This window comes from Amblyomma americanum, chromosome 1 (assembly GCF_052857255.1).
Source record: "Amblyomma americanum isolate KBUSLIRL-KWMA chromosome 1, ASM5285725v1, whole genome shotgun sequence".
Taxonomy (NCBI): Eukaryota; Metazoa; Arthropoda; class Arachnida; order Ixodida; family Ixodidae; genus Amblyomma; species Amblyomma americanum.
In genome coordinates this window covers 287288914-287296418 of record NC_135497.1, presented here as the reverse complement: position 1 = coordinate 287296418, position 7505 = coordinate 287288914, and positions in this window count along the sequence as shown.

Here is a 7505-nt window from a genome sequence, read left to right as displayed (position 1 = left end):
GCTCTGTTGTTGCAAATTACCTAATCCCATCTGCCCACAGCTCCTGCTAGGCTTCCTTGCCCTTGGAATTCGCTCTGTTACCCTGGAAGACCATCGGTTATCTGCTGTTCGCATTAGAAGCCCTACACGTGTTCATTTCATCCTCTTGATATGCACTAGGGCACGTATAATTAACTCGAGGTTGTCCATGCTGCCTTCTTCTTGCCTTTTTACGCTACTCCGATCATTTTCCTTTCCATAGCTAGCAATTCTGCCCTTAATCTAATTTGAAGATTTTCCGGTAGCCCCTTAGACCTGGCCTTGAGGTGGGTGCCGGTGCAAGACACAACTCCTATATAGAGATTATTCATGTGATGTCAGCTGCACAGTGCGTCTACGCTGGCAGCATTGGCTGCCATACAACATGGCGGTCGAAGGCGAAGACAGTCGCTAGGCAGCCCTGCAGTCCAATATAGGTTGCTACAGTCACCTTGCCTCTGCATCGCCTTGCCTTGCTTCACAGCCAGCGCCGCCGCGGTGTCGCAAGATCGAGCAGAATCGCCACCTAGCGGCGCAGCGGCGAACACTCCATAGCAAGGACGCCCGCTCACGTCGTCATGCTAACCAGCAGTGTTTACGTGCGCGCTTACGGCAGACATTCCTTGTGACTATTGCTTGTTTCGCGGTTTCAATGCGCTCTTATTTGCACGTCTGCTTCTTACGCTGCAATGAATACAATAATTGTTTATATCAAGTACGTAACGCTGGATCATGACATCCTCCGCCGGTATTCGGCATTGCAGGCTCTTTTCCCCACGGCGTCCTAAACATGGCGACGGTGGCGTTATGTTCCATGTGAAACCACAACGAAGAGGTCGCTGCCGTCCATGCAACTGGATGCAGCCGCCCAGCAATTGTATATTGCAGGCAGCTGTTTGAACGGGCCATTTTATGTCCTCTGCCTTTTCGCTGTGCTAATGGGTTTCAAAAGGACCATATAAGGAGTTTATACATTCTTTATTACTTTTAAACTTTACGGCTATTTCGCATCCGCCGCACCGCACCAGTGATAAAGTTTTGCTCAGAAAACTGCGAAAATATTTGAGGACTCTCATCATGCCCAGCACTGAAATGCGATAGCAAATATTATCTGGTCAAAGTGGATGAAAGTAAGCCGTTGTCAGCCAAGTAACGTTGGTACTCGGCTAAGTGTGAGTGCTCTCCCGCGTAAGCTCACTGCTCTTGACAAGTTTGGTTTGGTTTATGGGGGTTTAACGTCCCAAGGCGACTCAGGCTATGAGAGACGCCGTAGTGAAGGGCTCCGGAAATTTCTGACCACCTGGGGTTCTTTAATGTGCACTGACGTCGCACAGCACACGGGCCTCTAGAATTCCGCCTCCATCGAAATTCGACCGCCGCGGACGGGATCGAGCCCGCGTCTTTCGGACCAGCAGCCGAGCGCCATAACCACTCAGCCACCGCGGCGGCCTCCTGACAAGTAGAAATTAAGAGAAGAATACGAACAACATATGTACTACGTCAGGCAAAGAGACGGAATATAATAGCACTAAATATCATATGGGCTGCCGCGGTGGCTGAGTGGTTACGGCGCTCTGCTGCTGGCCCTAAAGATGCGGGTTCGATCCCGGCCGCGGCGGTCGAATTTCGATGGAGGCGAAATTCTAGAGGCCTGTGTACTGTGCGATGTCAGTGCACGTTAAAGAACCCCAGGTGGTCGAAATTTCCGGAGACCTTCACTACGGCGTCCCTCATAGCCTGAGTCGCTTTGGGACGTTAAACCCTCCTAAACCATAAACCATAAACTAAATATAATACGCGCTTAACTATCTTTCCCTTCATACGTGGTAGTGATTAGTTGGCGAGGAGTATAGATCTTAAAGTTGCACGTACAAATACGAAAACGATAGATCTTTTTTTTGTTTTTTTCGAAACAGCGAATTAATATGTGGGAGGTTTTCCTCCCGTACCTGTTTTCAAAACAGCCCCTAATTCATGTTTTGCATAAGACTGGCACTGCCGATAATTACAGTGCTAAAGAAATCTTCATTCCCCTAAAGCTTCTTGCACACGCCTAATCGTACTCGCACGCAATGTTCTGCAGTGTCTTCGCAGCGACTAATTCGTAGCTTGCACTTCAACGTATAAAGAATTAATCGCTGAAGCTCCTAAATTTTGGTGACCATAATACTCCTGTCACACAGCCAACTTGTCATTTTAAACGAGTGACACACGCGTTCAGAGTCATTCGCGCAGCTTCGAACGATTAATTTCACTGAAATTCGCTGCAAAAATCATAGTCCCGTAGCAAGTTCAGCGAGCAGCCTCCACTTGGCTAAAACACTCTTCACAGTACACGCGTGAACGGTCAGCTTCCCTGTGCAATGCCAGCTTGATTTACTTTGGGGGAGCAGTTCTGTTAGCCCAGCAACTATTGTATCGCCGCGAAGTACCGCCGTCAGCACGCTTAACACGAACGCATGATTGCGCGTCCTGCAATGATATTACAGCTCCTCAGCGCTGGGCGCTGAGTCCGAGACCATGCTGCACGATGTGTCTGCGGCCGTTGGAGACAGCCCGTGCCTTGCTTCCGCCCTAATATTGTCTCAGACCCAGCGGCCGACGCCCAGCTGCGCTAATGTCAATGGAAGACACGCGCTCGAGCGTTCGTGTTTAGCGTGCTGACGTTGGCACGTCGTGTCTCTGGTCAGTGAAGCGCCTGTCGTAAAAGACAGGCACAGCGGTGTTGCTTTAGAAAAAATAGTGCAGGGAAAGCGCCTGCGTAGTATGTTGCTGGAAAAGGTACGTTTCGAATGGCACTTATATTCTAAGGGTATAGCACTGTGTCTTGCCACAGTGACACTTCATGAGGCGAAATGCACCCGCTGGCGGTCACACTACATTTTTCTGTCTGACAACCGTACGACAATATCACTTCTGTGGCACAGGCACTGGGGCGCACATTGGTGAAAAGGCGAATAAAGAACAAAAACTGCAGTTAGGGAAGTGTGACGCAATAAACGTATAAGGCCATTGAGAGCGGTACAAGGAACAAGGACGCCAAAAAGTCACAAAATCCCAAAACAGGAGCTATGTGTTTTTTTTGCGTGCCAGTCTTGTGTTTTCCTACCATCCCCGCTTCTTTTACGTACAGCTTTCCAATTTACTCATTTTTGTCCAAAATCAAAAAAGCATTTCACTCATCCATTGCAGAGGGCACGTCTTCGGCGGAAAGCCCTCCGTAAACTTGGAAGCGAAACGCCGTGCGTGCGTTTCAGCGGGCGCCGGCGGCTGTTGATCCACACTGGTGGATCTCCCTCCGAGCCCCGTGAAGCACCGTAGGAGCCAGTGTTCAAGGGTCTCAGCCGTACGTGTCGCTCTTCGCTTGGCGGCTCAGCCGGCGTGTTCGACGACTGGGGTGTAGCTCAGAACTGGAGCTTTTAGTTTGGGCATTCCCAACAGCGTATGGTACATGCCGGGATGCAGTGTCGCCGTGCGACCGCCTCCAACCGCGCTCCGAAAGTCAGAGCAGATGTACTCTACAACTACAGGTGCTGAGTGCAGCCCGCCAGTAATATTCAAAAATAGGTTTTTTAAGTATAAAGATTACTTTTGAAGCATAGCCATACCAGCTGTGGCGGACGTCGGAAAACAGGGGAATCGGGTTAACTAGCGAGCTCGTTGACTAATACCTAATAGTTACCTTAGTTACCTAATACCTTAATCATTACAGATAACAGATGCAGCACAGTCCTGTCTTGTTTGTTCCTTGTCTTCTGTGTGCGTTTTATTCATGCTGCTAAACTTGTCTCCATTACAGATAGTAGCCTGGTTCTAAAAGATTTGTAGTTGGATGGTGATAACAGCCATATAGTGGTAGTAGTAAGTGGTTTTATTAAGAAAATAAGAATAAACAAGGAAGCAAAATATTTTTGCTAGCTCCGGCATCTGCCATCGATACTGAAGCACCTGAGCTGGGGCAGCGGAAGTAAGGGATAGCAGGCAGAATTGAGAAATGAAATGCAAGAGGCGAGGGGACAGGAAGAAAGGATAGAGGGGAGAGGTAATGTACACAAAAACTATTTACACAATAATAAATATATACAGGTTGCACACGTGATGTGTTCATGAAAAACACTATGTACATTGCAACTTGAGTGGGGCGTCCAGCTGTTAATAGTCCAAGGTAGCGCTCGCGGAGTGTTCGGTCACTGCGCGTAACTACCTGGCGGAGAACAGACGGGACGTCAAGCCCGTCTGTCTGAGGAATGCACAGAGGCCATACAGCCTAGGTTTTTAGAATTTCGGAGATATGGTTTGTGGTCGGCGCTGTGCCACAACGAAAACCGGAACTGCGGCTTCTGAGTGCACGCAGGCATACTCTGCAGCACATGTCAAACGGCGGCGCACATGTTCCGTGACCTAATCTGTCCCACGCAGCTTGCGCTGCTCCAGCCCTCCTGCCGAGTCCCTTCTACACGCAGCCAAGAGAGACGACAACAGGCGTTCGACCCTAATGCCGCAGGAGCGCTCTCTGTGACCCCAAAACTTGGGCGACGCTTAACGTACCCTTAACAGTACACAATGGGATAGCATTAGAGATCACTCCCGCGCAGGTGCTCCTTCTCTTCCACAGATTCAAAAATCGCGCAGAGCCCTCACATCGCTCCTGGCGCAGTGGTGCAGCGGTTAAGCGATGCTCCCCTGTCCCGGAAAGTGGCTGTTTAAAACATGGCCACCGGTGGGGCTCTTGAGACGCAGATTTTCTCTTCCCAAGCTCTAGTAAAGCTCATTTTTTCCTCAGATGGTTCTTCGGGAGGCTGTCTGTCTCTCGATCAATAAGCTGATGCTTAGTGCCACGGTGGGTAAGTGGCAATAGCAGTCAATTTATTTGAACTAATTTCATTCCCACCTGCCCAACGTGGAGGGCGCCCGCCTGGTTTTTCGTGACACGGGCGGACGGCCGCCGGCTTTTCTCGAGAACGGCACATCCAATGCCATCACATTAATAAGACTCGCTTGCCATCAGGAGGATAAAAGGAAAAGCCGGAGTGAGCACCGAACAAGGTCGTAAAGACTCTTCGAACAAGTTTACCTTCCAAACAAGGTGGAAGGGCGCGTAAAGGAGCACGATGAACTGTACGCTGAGTCTTGCTACAGTGTAGAGTATCGCACCCAATTATCGTGCAGAACATTCTGTCTCTACAGAGACGACGGGAAGACGCGGTATTAAAAGCTACTAAAAGCGCAACAATTTCCTAGAATATTTTATAGCGTGTGGTTGCATCCTAGTCTTTGCAGCTGCTGAATTTTGGGCAAATCACTCTCGAAATCATTGAAGAGAATTGCGCTAGGTAAGCAAAGTGTGGGTCTCATTTTAGAAGGGCTTGCTGCTGGGGTAGTTCGCATATACCGAGAGAAAGAATAATCTGGTGGGAAAAGGAACAGCCGCACAAAAAGACAGGACACAGGACGACGCCGTTCCTTTTCACTCCAGAGAAGCCGTACACAAGGTCAGAGGATAGCTTAGTTGTACATATTAAAAAAAACCGGTGGGTACTTGGTGGAACGGGGGACCAAACCTTGCACATATCGCATACGAGCGAAAGAAACTGCTTCGTATCTGTTGAAACGTGCTCTCAGACATGCATCGCTGTGACAGTAAATCCCATAGCGTAATAACTCAACTGGTGCCGAGAAAATATAGTCAAACGTCGGTGCTCAGTTTTCGTCACAGGTGACTCCTGGAATGAGTGGTAACGTCGTACTGCTATGATATATGGGCGTACGCTGAAACGTGACACAGTAAAACCAAGCGGCAACAGCTATTGCCTGAATTCACAATATGACATCGATGGGAGGAAAGTAGCTTATCGTGCGCTTGGGCGTCACCGTTCGAGTCGGGACATGAAATGTACTATAGTTGCCCCAGTCAGCCTACGTAACAACGCCACATGGTAAGCGTTTCGGTTCACGTAAGTTCAAGTTTAACCGCGGGCCTGCAATACCCTTGCTCGGCAAAGCGCGCGCATTGAGCACAGACACCTGTTTCGCCCTTCAGAACGCAGCATGGCTGATATTTTCCTTAATGCGTTTGGCCGGCATCCACAGCTGCCGCCAGGCACGCGAGACCACCGTCGCACTGGAATAACCTGCAAGAGCATTCTGTATGCTTAAAGCCCAGGTATGGTGAAATCGGCTTACATTATTACGACGTCCCGTGACTCACTGACTCATCCTTGTAGGTAATAGTTAGGAGCAATGCACGTGGCTTTCCTCGCTCATTAAATTTCACATCGAACTCCGTTGAAGGTCGCCAGGTGGCAATGGATGATGCCAAGGACAAGGGATACCAAGCAAGCGTGCCGTAATCAAATTTCTGGCGGTAAATGTAAGTGCGCCTGCAATTATTGTCGTGCGCACGAAGAAGGTGTACGCGCTCCGTGCACCGTCATATGCTCCTGCCAGAGAGTGGGAAGCACTGTTCAGTCACGGCAAGGAGTGTATGGAAGCATACCCACGGGGCTGTCGCACAGTCGAAGTCACCACGGGAGCAGGGTCGAAGGCAGTGTTAGGACCCATAGCAGTGCACTTATTCTTAGGTTGGTGCTGAAACTATGGTGGGCGCTGAGAAACGATCTTGCACGAACATTCCGGTACGTCCATAGTCTGTTTGCGTTGGATGCCCACAATGTTGACACCCTGAAAAAAGGAAACGCAATTTGAATGTTGCGAAATTAGAGCCATGATGACCGTTGTTCGGAGCTGCTTTTGCGGGCGATTAATGAGCTGTGATGAAATCTACATTTGTCGCTAGGGTCAGCAGCATCAGGTGCGGCGTCCCCGCACGTCCCCACCCTCCCCTGTTCCAATCAATCGCATATACACATGCCCTGCTTCAATGCTTCATACCTTTGTGCATATAATGTTGTTAAAAATCACATCAAAACCCTTCTCGGCGAACATATTTATATATTTAATTTTTTCAGAAGGAGCAGAAAACATGCGCTTGAATTTTTTTCTATAAAGTAGCATTAATAGGCACTGACCACCCATGGGTGAGGTGTGTTTCTGGACTCAACGCAAGGGATCATAACAACGTCGCCTGCTACCATTACTTCCGATTCCAGCTTTCTCGCCTTGTTCGCGTGCGTCACCGCAGTTGCTGTGTTAATATCGCGTATTTTGCTTCACAGACTGTGCACGTGTTTTTAAGTTTTTATTGCCCCTATTAAGCTCTCATGAAACTACCTTTGAGCTCTAACTTTCGATGTTGTACAGGCTAATTCTGCACGCCGACTTTCTGAATTTAAACTATATATGCAAGGGGACGGGAGGGGGGAGGGGTGCGGATGAGTTAAGAAATCTCTAGAAACTTAACCCTTCTCGAGCAAAATTTTGTTTCTTTAGAGTTTGAAAACAACGAGACAATAAAGGGTTGTGCCGCAACATAAAATCCGCGTAGAAAGAGTACTTTACACACAATTTTAGTAAGAATACGGAACACT